The sequence below is a fragment of the Eleutherodactylus coqui genome, chromosome 3 (genome assembly GCF_035609145.1).
Source record: "Eleutherodactylus coqui strain aEleCoq1 chromosome 3, aEleCoq1.hap1, whole genome shotgun sequence".
Lineage (NCBI taxonomy): Eukaryota > Metazoa > Chordata > Amphibia > Anura > Eleutherodactylidae > Eleutherodactylus > Eleutherodactylus coqui.
In genome coordinates, this window is record NC_089839.1 from 44,046,154 (window position 1) to 44,062,220 (window position 16,067).

Here is a 16,067-nt window from a genome sequence, read left to right on the forward strand (position 1 = left end):
AGGATTTTCTTGACAATGTCAGTAATCGATTCTTCACATCCTGCATCATGCGATCAGACATCTTATGACCTCCTTGAAGTTGAGTCAACTTCCGATTGTCTCACATTTTTTCGCCAATCGGTGAATTCAGGATTTCTTCGGTCACTTCCTTCACCATACTTATTCCGAAATGCCCTCTAGCATAGTTTAAATGAACCAATTGGTCGGTATTCACAAAGAATAAATACATCCCGTACAACTGAGGACATGTTTGTGGCACACTGAATCAAAAGCCTGTTTGGCGGTTGCATCACATGTACAGTCCACTTTGTTGAGAGATGTGATGGTTCAATAGACATTGGGGGAAATTTATGAAACTGCCTAAACCAAAAACTGTCTTTGTTGTTCATAGCAACCAATCACAGCTCATCTTTCATGCCTCACAGTGCTCTTGAAAGATGAAAGCTGCTCTGTGATTGGTTGCCATGGGCAACAAAGACAGTCTTTCTTTCAGATAGTTTTTTTTTTTATAAATCTGCTCCATAATCTTCATCCCTATCAATTTTCATGTTCAGGCTGGTGGTGGTTCCATACTGGTCTGGGCAGCATTTTTATGACATGGGTTGGGTGTACTGGTCTGCCCAAACATCCCATCGACCAGTGTCCATTACCTTTTACCGCTTGGTGACTATGTTCAGACCTTCATAGACTTTTTGTACTTCCACAATGATTGGATATTCCAGCAGAATAATGCATGGTGCGGCTTGCACATTCACCTGACATGAGCCCAATTGAACATTTATGTGATGGAGGAGTCCATTTGCATCCGAGATCCTGTACTTACAAATACCACGGAGCTGTGGGTGGCTATTCAGACGGTATGCCTCACCACCCCTCCAAATATCTTTCATTTGTGGAATCAATGCCATGTCGAGTTGATGTACTTTGCCGGGCTAGAGGGCATCCCACACAATATTAGTTCCTGTGTCATGATGTTTTGCACTTTAGTGTATATAGAAGTGGTGGAAGTTAAGAGTATTATGCCTCTTCATTATTTCCGTTGAGGGGGCCACAAGGACAGTTTGACCCATAGCTCATATGTTGTTGTATGAGGGTCCCATAACAAAATTTAAACTGGCCTTTGCTTCTCTTAATCTGGCCATGGGAAAACATGAGATAAATTGACAACAATCTGGTACTAATGGGGTTTTCTTATGGCATGTTCTCCGGTTCTTTGTTCCTGTGAAATAAACTGTCAATTTAATATGTATGAGGAATAAATGTAGGAAAAAAGTGGTTGCAGGCGCAATCCCTTTTCTTAAAACGGCACAAGAAGTGTATTTAAGCTTGATTCTTCTGTTTTAATTAAGCTCCACTCCCCTGTAAAGAGAACACACCAATGCTGGCTGTGTGTCCCCAGCTAAAATACTGAGGAAGGGGCGCAACGGCCTCGAAACACGTCTATTATTATATATGCTGGATTAATTCTTAATAAAAACAGAGGAGTCGAGCTCAAAAACACGTCTCGTGCCTCTTTAAGAAAAGGGATTGCGCCTGCAGCCACATTTTTTTCCTACATTTATGTCACGTACTTGCACATCCTCCTTGGAAGGTGTGACATTTCATGGACTGGCTGCACCATCTCAGACTCTTCAAGAATCCATCAATCAATCTCCCAAATATAGAATAAAGGAGGAGAATAACAAAAACAAAAGTCTTGATAGGGGTCAATCATATTTTTAATAACCTAACATAAGAAAGATAAGGAAACAGTGTAATAAATGTGACAATAGTTATTTGGTTGTATAATGTTATGTAATATGGAAATGAAAAATATGTAAAACATTCCGGAAGTTGCTTATAGAATTTGGATATAGAATCATATGTCAAAAAGTATATTTGGATGATGATTTTAAAATACTAAATGTATGATTAATTAGATTTCATTCAGCCATTTTGATCTCAATTCTGAACTCTTGATCAGAATGTACTGAATACTAAGTAGGTGGCTAAAACCAGTACTATGTGCAAAAAAGGAACCAATGCCCCCTCTTTGATGTGCAAATCAGACTTGGAGACAAGATAAAATTTAACACAATGGACTTTAAGATTACATCCTGGTCTGGGAAGAGGTGTAATTAAGTACGTACTCAGACAGTATGGAGTCATCTTTATGATCATATGTAACTGTTTGATGTCCACTTCACACAGTTTTGCTGATACCTTTTGTTTAGAAGGCTTTTGATTTACAGCCATATTGTAATCTGTTGGAATGAGGACTTGGTCAAGTACTTTGAAACTAAGTATCAGGTAACATTTGGAAACGCCTTCTTTTCATCTTGCATAAAAACTAGCAATGTTCGAAAATAAACTAGAACTCATTCTGATTCACTAGACTGTCTGTGTGTAGTGCCTTATTATGGTTCTCACCTATGAGTACTCATTATAATTCTCCTTTGAATTTGGACTCAGGCAACATTCGCACTGGTCTGCGTTGACAGACCCCCAACAGTTTATTTGGCGCCCGACACGTGGGGCAGAGGCTAACTCCTTACCTGCAGCCGATACCTGACGACACTACCTGCCGACCAGCCGGACCAGAGGCCACGGGACCCCAGATCTACAAAACACCGGTGTACGGTAAGCCCTTGACTTGCCACTCCAGCTCTGGGCTCTCCTGACTTCAGTCCCGTGTTGACAGGCGGTGAGTTGCTGCATGTTATATAGGATGCTTCTGCCTGTTATTTACGGTGTTCTTAGTAACCGTGCTAGACGGAAGAACCCTTGTGTGTATATTGCCATGTTGCCTGTAGTAATTGTTGAAATCTGTACGTTGATAGTCTGTGTCATGTTAGCCATAATTTGCTTGTACTGAATCTGTTATAATATCACCAGAAGTTCCCTTAGAAGAGAGGTCTGGTCTCCCCTAAACGCCCCTAAGTAGTCTAAGAGACTGCTGTAGTAGTTCCGTAAAACTATTCCAGGACCAGGGACCAGGGGTCCTTAGTGTACTGTGTGAAATAAGGTCCTGTATACTTAGTGATGAATAGTGGGAAATAGAGGTCTGTGTGAGAAATAAGTGTTTTGCCAGTTACGGACTTGGCAGAAGGGACTGGCCTGATTTACCCGAAGGTAGCTGTATGCATCCTTATACTATGTGATTGAGGTAAAAACAGAGGAACAAGTCCATAGTTGTCCTGCCAGCTGCGGGCTTGGCAGAAGGGACCGCCAGATTTACCAGAGGAAGCTGTGTGCATCCTCAATACTGTGTGATAGTGGTAAATCAAGAGGTAAGTCCATAAGCTGTGTGAGAAAGGGAAGGGGGAGACGTATACAGACAAGCTTATAAAATCTACAAACAGATAGGACTTAGAAAAGCGGGAACCTTTAACTATGAGTTCTGGTAACAGTACGGGAAAAAGCATGAAAGATATCAGAGAAGCCGGTTTAGATAAAGGAACAGACAATATGGGAAGCGTACAGGGCAAGGAGTATGCCTATATGGAAATCAGCTAGAGAAATAGTAAAAGACAAAGAAGGCACGTTAGCTGTGGGAAGAAGAATGTAGTAAGGTGTTTAGAATTTTGGGAGTCTTAGACCAGCAAGTTTGGGAAAGATTCAGAGATAGTCAAAAGGTTGGATAAAAGTATGTTTTAAGGCAAGTGTAGATACGGCAGTAAGAAGATATCAGAGAAAGGGAATCCTTTTATAGTTTGTGTTCCTTTGGGACATAAAACAAGTTCATGCAAAATCTGTGGACAATTATGTGACAAATAACCATTATTGTTTGTCTTGTATGTCTTGATGTTATGTAAACTAATCTTTGTTGTACGTCTTAGTCTTTCATATAAATGTAAGAAAGTTATACCCCACTCACATCTATGGGGGCTTTTAAGGATATAAGGGTTAAAAATGCAGAAAATGTTGCGCTGTTAGAAGCGCTTAGCAGGTTTTCTTTTCTATGTGTTTAACTATTCGTATCCTCAGAGAAGTATACCTCTTGTAATTACTAATGATTAATGTTGTTTAAAGTCTGAATGTTCTGGCTACTTATTAATATCTTAGCTATTGTTCTGTTTCATAGAGAGATAAAATTCAGTGTCATAGAAAGGAAGACAGACGCTGATGAAATAAGAAACTTGTAATGAATTACGTGAATTTTATGGTCTTAAAAATAGAAAACATATAGGGATTTTAAGACCCTTACAACCTAGAGGGGACTCACTCCTTGCCGCCTGGAGACTGGGTGGTTGTAAAAAGACACGTAAGAAAGGCCTTGGACCCAAGGTTTCACGGACAATACCAAGTTCTGTTGACAACACCTACTTCGGTAAAAATAGAAGGGGGAGCTACCTGGCTACACGCCTCCCACTGCAAGAAAGTTCCCGAGCCAGAAGAAAAGTGATGGGTGGGATCCCGGTGTTGTTTGGGTGGGGGGTATTGGACATTTTGACTTTGACATCTACATTTTGTCTTATTGGACTGTCCTCTTATTGGGAAACACCACTACAAACGATCCACATTGAGAAGCGATGGACTGGATGGGCAAATATTTCCCAAATGTGTATGCCCAACCTCAGGAGTGGAGAGGACATTTTGCGGACTTGTCTATTATCTGTCCCCACTCCTGTAGAGACTCTTCGAGACATATACTCAAAAGTACACAATGATAGTGATGTAGTAGATGACAATGTTGTTCAGGAAAACACCTTCCTTAATATATTTGAATATTGTCCCCATTGCGATACCGTTGAACATACACATTGGAGGAATATGACTCGGTTTTAGGTGAGAAATGTTGCGTTGGCTGAAGAGTGTTATAATTTTACTTGTGACCCTAATGAAATCGGGAAATGTTAACAAATTAAGGTAATAATTTCATGTGCAGCTAAATGTACTGAATGCCTATTTTTCTGCCCACATTTAAATGTCTTGTTATCCTAGATGGACATAGAGTGCACCATTCCTACCTGGGGACCCGGCTGAAGCCGGCACCAACATGTGACAGGACCAGGAGATAATGGTGGCTCTGATGTCCAAATGGGGGATTGATAGGGGTCAATCATATTTTTAATAACCTAACATAAGAAAGATAAGGAAACAGTGTAATAAATGTGACAATAGTTATTTGGTTGTATAATGTTATGTAATATGGAAATGAAAAATATGTAAAACATTCCGGAAGTTGCTAATAGAATTTGGATATAGAATCATATGTCAAAAAGTATATTTGGATGATGATTTTAAAATACTAAATGTATGATTAATTAGATTTCATTCAGCCATTTTGATCTCAATTCTGAACTCTTGATCAGAATGTACTGAATACTAAGTAGGTGGCTAAAACCAGTTCTATGTGCAAACTAGAACCAATGCCCCCTCTTTGATGTGCAAATCAGACTTGGAGACAAGATAAAATTTAACACAATGGACTTTAAGATTACATCCTGGTCTGGGAAGAGGTGTAATTAAGTTCATACTCAGACAGTATGGAGTCATCTTTATGATCATATGTAACTGTTTGATGTCTACTTCACACAGTTTTGCTGATACCTTTTGTTTAGAAGGCTTTTGATTTACAGCCATATTGTAATCTGTTGGAATGAGAACTTGGTCAAGTACTTTGAAACTAAGTATCAGGTAACATTTGGAAACGCCTTCTTTTCATCTTCCATAAAAACTAGCAATGTTCAAAAATAAACTAGAACTCATTCTGATTCACTAGACTGTCTGTGTGTAGTGGCTTATTATGGTTCTCACCTATGAGTACTCATTATAATTCTCCTTTGAATTTGGACTCAGGCAACATTCGCACTGGTCTGCGTTGACAGACCCCCAACAGTCTCAAACCAAAGCATCGGTTTATAGATATGCTCTGCTCCCTCTTTTTTCTACTCATCTTTCATTAATATGTATGAGGACCGCTTTCTGGCATGTTGCTCATTCGGTTTTTTTTCCGACAAGAGGACCTACTGATGTGTATGGGGTCCACCCTTGGGTATTTTACCTGATCCTTTGTACCCACAAAAATACCTGCCAATGTTCTAATGTCTTTAGTGTCCCCCCCGTGGTATAATGACTGATTTTCAGCTCCTATGAAAAGACCTTATGACAATTTAATATGTATGGGCGATTCCATTTGGGGTGTTCGCTGATCGTTTCTTCCCATGAGAAAACATGCTGACAGTCTAATGTGTATGGGGGGGGCCTTCCCTTTGGGCTTGATCCATTTTCCTTGCTAGACATAAGTCACTCCCAGAGTGGTCGAATAGCAGCTTATTCATCACTCCTATTGAAATAAACTAGCACGCCTGTCTAAAGGTACCTTTATGTAAAGCAACTGTAGTGGGCCGAAGTACATATGTCTGGCCCCTCCATAATGTGGATGCTCTGCAAATTGTCTTTTCTTTAGTTATGTGTATTGCACAGCCACAGCATGTAAGAGGTTAATGTCTGGGATATGTCTGGAAACTGTAACCAATTGTCCTGTCACATGAGTATTGAAGGTATAAATAGGAGTGTAAGGTGAGAGTGAGGGGTTCCATTTTCTTCAACGGTAGTGTGTGGAGTGAGAGTGCCGGCCACATGGGGATACCTTCAACCCTCACGTGGTGAAGGATGGAAAAGGAAGAGAGGTTCCCAGGTGACTTAACCCCAGGACCCTTAGCCTAGGAGAGAGATAGAGAAGGAGCCTGCCATGCAGTGTTCAGACACCTGTCTACAAGTGAGCATCAGAGGAGTGTTGTGTCCTCTTCCATTGTGTGTGTCCAGGAGCAGAGTCATACAGATAACTTGAACTGTACACCTGGTTTCATCCCGTGTTCTCCTCTCTGACATCTTTAACCTGTTCCTCCTGCACTGGTGTGTGAAGTTATAACCTCCTAAAGTAAAGTTCCGAAGTCTGACGGTTCCCAGTGACTGAAGTTGTCAACTATCTCTGTGTTGACCTTCTTACTTTTCCCGTCAGATATCCTGCAGAGTAAGGAACGGTGGCGTCACCCGTGACATCTTTATTCAAGCCCACCAGAGCATTTATCCAGGTAACCGCTGTCACAGCGTTGCCTGGAAGAGGCCTAGCGGCACCTTGGCTGGGGTTACGTGCACCCCTCTGGGCAGGAGTTTGGTAGTGCCACCATGACAAGTGCCACCTCTACCCCACCATTTCCTTAGCGTGTGCCTCGGGTCTCGGACACCCCACAACTATAAGAGAATCGCTCAGAAAAGTCATTAAAGCGTACGATTGGCAGCTTTTTGTTTGCTTTTACCCAGAGCAATGATTGTTCATTAGTTGTGTGCCAGGATATCGTTCATAGAGGGGATCTCCATGCAACTATTTTTTTTTATGAACTTCAACGAGTCGACTAGTGACTTATGTCTCATCCCCATGTTTACTCCGAACGACTCTTGCTTCGATTCGGTCTGTCGAGCGATTATTCTGCTGATTCCTTCTCTTCTGTACATCGCTGTAGGGGATATTTATCAGTACCCATGCAGAAACGAATAGCCATCGGGAATGAGGCATTTTTTGTCATTGGGTCTATATTGGTGACGCTGGTCCTTTAAAGCTACGATATGACTGTAGAATATATATGCGCTTCTTGTTTTACCCGGTAACCAAAGCAACCACCGCCTTGAGGGACAGCAGCTCCAGCGATGAGATACTTCAATGTATTTTTATTTTAATTACTTTATACACAGTAGGACGGTGACGGAAATGAAATTATGCGCACAAGCAGCAAGAGGAAATTCATCTATCTAACCTTAGTGCTTATGGATTTACTGAAGCCTTAAAATAGCTCAATTATTTAATCTGTACTTTCCTTCAATTGAGCCAAACTTTTGCTGTGATGATAAAGCGGGTCATTTTACCCAGACGGAGCTGATACTGGATCTCCTGATACTGATGCTGCCATACTGCACTCGCCTGAGATCACATTCTGTATATAGGCCAGGGTAGGATTTGAGATGCTCCACTTGTCAATGCATCAATTTGTTTGTGTTCTTTATGATGTCTTGTGGCATTCCAAATGTATCTGTGTCATCAAGATGATTCTTTAATTTTATATTAAAAGATTAATTACATAAAACATGAAATTAGAAATGTCCACTAGACACATAAGACCCAACTGTCCAGCCTCGGTGTCTGCAAACCATACTATTGCTATAGGTTATTTGGAGGTAGGGGTTCTCCAAGACAGCTTGTAACAGAATTTATAGAAGGGGATATATTATTACCTATACCACATACTTCAGCTGCTGCAGAACCGCTTTTTCTAGAGGAAGCTGGACTTTAATGTCCATCACAGATTAAATAACGTGCAAAGCTTCTTCTTCAAAATGAAAATTGAGCAGAAGAACTGCATATAAGGTGTCTGGCACACTAGCATATCTGGATCCATGTGCTTCTGCGTAAATCCATGGATTGCACACAGCCCTGTTACAACCTATAAGGCTATATCAACGGTCTGTGTGAAGAAAACTCATGGCCAGAAATAGGGCATGCGTTTCAATGTGCTCTGTCAGGACTGGTATGCATATGCTGACTGATCTTCCCCTCACTAAACTCTCCCCTCTCCAATCCATCCTGAAAGCAGCAGCCAGGCTCATCTTCTTGTCAAGCCGCTACTCTTATGCCTCCACCCGGTGCCAGTCACTACACTCATGCCTCCACCCTGTGCAAGTCTTTGCACTGATGCCTCGACCCAGTGCAAGTCACTGCACTGATGTCTCCACCCTATGCCTGTCACTGCACTGATGTCTCCACCCTATGCCTGTCACTGCACTGATGCCTCCACCCAGTGCCAGTCACTACACTGATGTCTCCACCCTGTGCCAGTCACTGCACTGATGCCTCCACCCTGTGCAAGTCCCTGCACTGATGCCTGCACCCTGTGCCAGTCAACACACTGATACCTCCACCCTGTGTCAGTCACTGTACTGATACCTGCACCCTGTTCCAGTCACTTCACTGATGTCTCCACCCAGTGCCAGTCACTACATTGATACCTCCACCCTGTGCCGTTTACTACACTGAAACCTCCATCCTGTGTCAGTCACTACACTGATGACTCCACCCTGTGCCAGTCATTGAAACTGATGCCTCCACACTGTGTCAGTCAGGACACTGATGTCTCCACCCAGTGCCAGTCACTACACTAATACCTCCACCCTGTGCCATTCACTACACTGATGCCTCCACCCTGTGCCAGTCACTTCACTGATGCCTCCACCCTGTGTCAGTCACTAATCTGGCTGCCCGTCAAATATAGAATACAATTTAAACTCCTCACTCTCACCCATTAAGCTCTCCACATTGCTGCACCACTCTATATCTCCTCCCTTATCTCCGTCTACCACCCTGCCCATGTTCTCCAGTCTGCTAATGAGTTTAGACTAGAATCTCTGCCCCAGTTTAAGAAGTGAACTCCGTGTGGTAAAATCTGTGTTAAATTCCTGTGTGAACATGTCCTAAATATGCCCCCCAAAAAAGTGTTAGTCATAGTGTGTGCTCCATACAGCATCAGACCATATACAGTACAAAGCAAGATAGTCTACTACTCATACAGTGCCAGCCACAGTGTACTCCAAGCATAAAATGACCTGAAATTCAAGCAAGAATTCCATCATTCTCAATCACAATGACCCTTGGTGTTTGCCACAATGCTTTACCCCCATTCCCACAATAGCAATGCCCCTTCTTCTTTGCAATGATGGTCTGCAGCAGCTGAGCTGTGTACGACAGTGCCATCCAGAGGGTAGCCCCAAAAACTGCCAGGCATAATGTTCCACCATACAATGCTAGCCATACCCACAACCTACACTAAATACTCATCCTTCCACATGTTACCCATTCCCTGCGTTCCTATCCTCCCTCACTTGTTACATGTGAACAACCCATTCATGGCCACAACTGAACTTTCTGTCTGGTAGGAGTGATCCGTAATAGAGATGAGTAATACCCATTTATCTCCGTATAGTTGAAACTATCTAATATGTGATATTACTTACATTGGTTTCCGTTATCTTCACCTGATGCTTCAGTGGAGTTCTAGTTGGTGTCCTCTGTTATATGTTCTGCATTAGTGCACTTGTGACTTTATCCTCCGGTTCTGTATAATGAGGTGATATCACTTCATAGGAAATATTTGACTCCAATTTGTATGTAAACTTTGAGCTTATTAAAATATCAAGCAAATATTTGTTGCCTGCAGTATTGTACATGGTTAAACCATGGACCAGAAGATCACTTCCAAGCGAATGAGGTGGAATGATATATCCTACCTGGTATTGGACATTTTTATACTTCAAGAGCTACTATCTTGCTAAAAGTGAAATCTGCAGGACGCAATCATAGTAGATGCAGCATAGTGAGCACACATGGCGGCAATACTGGAGCTCATAGATTCCTTCACAGTATCTAATGGAAGAACTTATGCAAGTTGATAAAGAAGAGCTCTCCAGACATCTTGAAAATACTTGAAAAAGACCAAAGATGAAAACGTAAAAATCAATACATTCTACGAGCACATCAGTCAAATAAAATAACCTGAAACGTTGCCGCAGTGCAGGCACACACCATCATAGAGGGCGAGCAGTGTGGGTGGTGAGTGTCGGTGTCCAGCATATGAACTAGTTTGGTATATGAATGATTAATAGCTGGGACAAAATATTTGACAGACGGCTACCATTTGATAAATGGAACTATGATTTAATATGTGTGAAGCTATTCACGAGCAGTAAAAACATTTAGATCTAATTGTTTGGCCATAGTAGAGGTCAGGCAATATCCTATATATACCTCAGCAGTTATAGTTGATAAGACTGTAAAGTTCCATTTACATGGGATGAATGTCGGGCAAACGATGCCAGACACTCGTCCCTGTGTCTCCGTGTTCCTGGGAGCTAGCAGAGCTGGCTGGCTCATAGAGAGCAGAGGGGCGGGGCAGTGCACTCTTCCGCCCCTCTCTATTAAGATAACACAGCAGCTGTTCACCACTGAACGGCAGCTGTTTAAACTGAACGATGAGCTCATCGCTGATCCTTTATGCAGCATAAACGATGAGCGATGAGCTTCATCGCTCAGTTTAAACAGCGGCTGTTCAGTAGTGAACGGCCGCTGTGTTATCTCAATGGAGAGGGGCGGGGAGCGAAAGGAGAGAAATTTCCTGCACTGTCCTGCCGCCCTGCTGGCCGCTCCGTGAGCGAGCCAGCTCTGCTAGTTCCCTTGCAGGAGCACGGGAGCGAGTAAACACACGGACAAGTGTCTGGCATTGTTTGCCCAACGTTCGTCCCGTGTAAATGGAGCTTAATGCTGTGGTATGCTGAGGTTATTGTCAGTTTTCTAAGGACTTTGTTATCTGGACAGTAGTATCTAGATATGCAGTGACTATATACTGAGCAATTACTGCAATAATAACCTACTCAATAATGGATTGGTCCACCTTTTTTGAGATCACAGCTTTCAGATGTCGGGGAACAGATTCCACAAGGTGGCGAACATCCTCTATACTCAACTTGCCCCATTCGCACTACAGTGCAGCGCAGTCATTTGGCGCACATTTTGCAGATAAGTGGAAGTAGATCTCACAGCTCTTTTCAGCATATCCCAAACATGTTCAATGGGGTTACAGTCTCATGAGTATGGGGGCCAAGGCAGTGTGGAGAATTCATTGTCTTCTTCCTCCAACCCGTCCCTAGTGATCCGAGCTGGATGACATGGAGCGTTGTCCTGTTGAAATATGTTGAAATATGGTATTGTGGTTGGGGTAGATGTCCTGAAGATATGGATGCAGAGGGTCAGCTAACAGGCCCCTGTAACGTTCACCATTCAATGATTGAGGTATGATGACCAACGGTTCTAGGCCATGCTAGGAAAATGCTCCCTAGACCATGACACTGCCACCATCAACTTGTTGAACCTCAATGGTGCACCCATGGGATACTGCTTCATGCTATTTTTTCTAGATGTAGAGCTGGCCATCCATGTATATTTCAGCAGGAAACAGTACTCATCACTCCAGTTGACCTTCTGCCACGTGTCCATCAACATCTTTCCTAGGCCAATGCAAGGCACTGTAGGCAATGACACAGGGTTATCAGGTGCGTCCTTGTCTGTGTTTGCCTATTGAGCCTCAGTCAACACAAGATATGCTGCATGGTCATTGTGGAAATTTGTCTAACTTGTACTACTGGGTCAGTTGTTCCACCCCGGCATGTTGTTGCTGAGATACCAGACGTGTCACCCAATGTTCACCTCTAGGATCAACAACAGGTGGCCTGCTGCTTTATGATCTTCTGTTAGATGTCTGTCCATGGTTACACCAGTCTTGGTATACTCTTGATAATGTGGTTGGGGAAGAGCCAACAAGTGTAACTGTTTCAGAAATACTGGACTGCTCCTCTGGGCACCAACAATCTGGCCGCAGTCAAAGTCGTTCAAGGGACAACGTTTACCCATGACTGCCGAAGGTTGCCTTCTGCTGCGCAGAGGAGAGGTCAGTACATTATCTGAGAGCAGATCGTGATGTGGTCATCATGTGGTACCATGTTACTGATCACAAGACTTCACGTACCAGTTGTTCCTAATGCAGTGATCGTTTAGTGTATGTATACTGTGGTTTAACATATAAGCAATTCCTGTTTATAGCACTCAGGTATTGGCTTGCCACATGGGCCCCACAGGAATATACTACACTTAATTTTTTTTATCAAGATATGTTTTTATTCGTAACATTGCATATAACGTACAACTAAACAGACCGTGAAATCAGGTTCATATGGCTGTTGAATAGGATACCATTAGAGATGAGCGAACACCGCGATGCTCGAGGGTTCGTTTCGAACAACGAACCCCATTGAAGTCAATGGGCGACCAGAGCATTTTTGTATTTCGCCGATGCTCGCTAAGGTTTTCATGTGTGAAAATCTGGGCAATTCAAGAAAGTGATGGGAACGACACAGCAACGGATAGGGCAGGCGAGGGGCTACATGTTGGGCTGCATCTCAAGTTCACAGGTCCCACTATTAAGCCACAATACCGGCAAGAGTGGGCCCCCCCCCCCTCCCAACAACTTTTACTTCTGAAAAGCCCTCATTAGCATGGCATACCTTTGCTAAGCACCACACTACCTCCAACAAAGCACAATCACTGCCTGCATGACACTCCACTGACACTTCTCCTGGGTTACATGCTGCCCAACCGCCCCCCCTCCCCCCCACAGCGCACACCAAAGTGTCCCTGGGCAGCCTTCAGCTGCCCTCATGCCACACCACGCTCATGTCTATTTAGAATTGCGTCTGCCATGACGAGGGACCGCAGGCACACACTGCAGAGGTTGGCACGGCTAGGCAGCGACCCTCTTTAAAAGGGGCGGGGCGATAGCCCACAATGCTGTACAGAAGCAATGAGAAATAGAATCCTGTGCCACCGCCATCAGGAGCTGCACACGTGGGAATAGCAATGGGGAACCTATGTGCCACACACTATTCATTCTGTCAAGGTGTCTGCATGCCCCAGTCAGACCGGGCTTTTTAATTCATAGACACAGGCAGGTACAACTCCCTATTGTGAAGTCCCTGTCGACCCACAGCATGGGTGGCTCCCTGGAACCCACCGGCGGTACATAGAAATATCCCATTGCATTGCCCAACACAGCTGAGGTAGTAATGTTGTGCTTAACCCTTTCCAATCCAATTTGTATATGGTTTTCCTAGGGGGCTTACTCTTTTTCTGCCGTTATAGAACGGCGCTATATGCTGGCTAAAGCCAGTACTGCATGAGCTGACACGTAGGATAGGCTCCGACAGCAGAGAGGCTGGCAATATACAGTAAGAGAACCCCGACGGACGTCTACCAACAACGGAGCTGTACAGCCTTAAACCCTAATGTCTTCACAGGTCACACAGTGGACTGGAAAGGGTTAATGCAGGTGGGTTTCGGCCCACACTGCATGCCCCAGTCAAACTGGGTTTCTTTATAAGTGGAAACAGATGCATTTATAATTCCCTGTGGACCCACAGCATGGGTGGGTGCCAGGAAGCCACCGGCGGTACATAGAAATATCCCATTGCATTGCCCAACACAGCTGAGGTAGTAATGTCGTGCGTAATACAGGTGGGCTTCGGCCCACACTGCATGCCCCAGTCTGACCGGGGTTCTTTAGAAGTGTACAGATGTATTAAAAACTCCGTGTGCACCTACAGCATGGGTGGCTCCCTGGAACCCACCGGCGGTACATAAAAATATCCCATTGCATTGCCCAACACAGCTGAGGTAGTAATGTCGTGCTTAATGCAGGTGGGCTTCGGCCCACACTGCATGCCCCAGTCAGACTGGGGTTCTTTACAAGTGGACACATGTAGGTTAAACTCCCTGTGGACCCACTGCCTGGGTGGGTGCCAGGAAGCCACCGGCGGTACATAGAAATATCCCATTGCATTGCCCAACACAGCTGAGGTAGTAATGTCGTGCGTAATACAGGTGGGCTTCGGCCCACACTGCATGCCCCAGTCAGACTGGGGTTCTTTAGAAGTGTACAGATGTATTAAAAACTCCGTGTGCACCTACAGCATGGGTGGCTCCCTGGAACCCACCGGCGGTACATAAAAATATCCCATTGCATTGCCCAACACAGCTGAGGTAGTAATGTCGTGCTTAATGCAGGTGGGCTTCGGCCCACACTGCATGCCCCAGTCAGACTGGGGTTCTTTACAAGTGGACACATGTAGGTTAAACTCCCTGTGGACCCACTGCCTGGGTGGGTGCCAGGAAGCCACCGGCGGTACATAGAAATATCCCATTGCATTGCCCAACACAGTTGAGGTAGTAATGTCGTGCGTAATACAGGTGGGCTTCGGCCCACACTGCATGCCCCAGTCAGACTGGGGTTCTTTAGAAGTGGACGCATGCAGTTACAACTCCCTGTGGACCCACAGCATGGGTGGCTCCCTGGAACCCACCGGCGGTACATAAAAATATCCCATTGCATTGCCCAACACAGCTGAGGTAACGTCAGCTGTAATGCAGGTGGGCTAAAAATTAATTTGATTACACTGTAGGCGAGGGCCCACAAAAATTGCTGTATCAACAGTACTAATGTACATCCCAAAAATTGGCCATGGCCAGCCAAGAGGGCAGGTGAAACCCATTAATCGCTTTGGTTAATGTGGCTTAAGTGGTAACTAGGCCTGGAGGCAGCCCAGTGTAACGAAAAATTGGTTCTAGTTAAAGTTCCAATGCTTTTAAGCGCATTGAAACTTATAAAAATTGTTCAGAAAAATTATTTGAGTGAGCCTTGTGGCCCTAAGAAAAATTGCCCATTCAGCGTGATTACGTGAGGTTTCAGGAGGAGGAGCAGGAGGAGGAGGAGGAGGAATATTAGACACAGATTGATGAAGCAGAAATGTCCCCGTTTTGGATGGTGAGAGAGAACGTAGCTTCCATCCGCAGGTGCAGCCTACGTATTGCTTACGTATCGCTGCTGTCCGCTGGTGGAGAACAGAAGTCTGGGGAAATCCAGCCTTTGTTCATCTTGATGAATGTTAGCCTGTCGGCACTGTCGGTTGACAAGCGGCTACGCTTATCTGTGATGATTCCCCCAGCCGCACTAAACACCCTCTCCGACAAGACGCTAGCCGCAGGACAAGCAAGCACCTCCAGGGCATACAGCGCTAGTTCAGGCCACGTGTCCAGCTTCGACACCCAGTAGTTGTAGGGGGCAGAGGCGTCACCAAGGATGGTCGTGCGATCCGCTACGTACTCCCTCACCATCCTTTTACAGTGCTCCCGCCGACTCAGCCGTGACTGGGGAGCGGTGACACAGTCTTGGTGGGGAGCCATAAAGCTGGCCAGGCCCTTAAAGACTGTTGCACTGCCTGGGATGTACATGCTGCTCGATCTACGCACATCCCCTGCTACCTTGCCCTCGGTACTGCGCCTTCTGCCACTAGCGCTGTTGGCTGGGAATTTTACCATCAGCTTGTCCGCAAGGGTCCTGTGGTATAGCAACACTCTCGAACCCCTTTCCTCTTCGGGAATCAGAGTGGGCAGGTTCTCCTTATACCGTGGATCGAGCAGTGTGTACACCCAG

At 44.5% G+C, this 16,067-nt stretch overlaps 1 protein-coding gene across 2 annotated transcripts in view; it reads left to right on the top strand.

Annotated features, from left to right (window-relative positions):
- The window catches only part of STPG4 (sperm-tail PG-rich repeat containing 4), a 142,236-nt gene that overhangs the window by 79,974 nt on the left and 46,195 nt on the right, over positions 1-16,067 (top strand). The gene's annotated exons all lie outside the window — the stretch shown is intronic.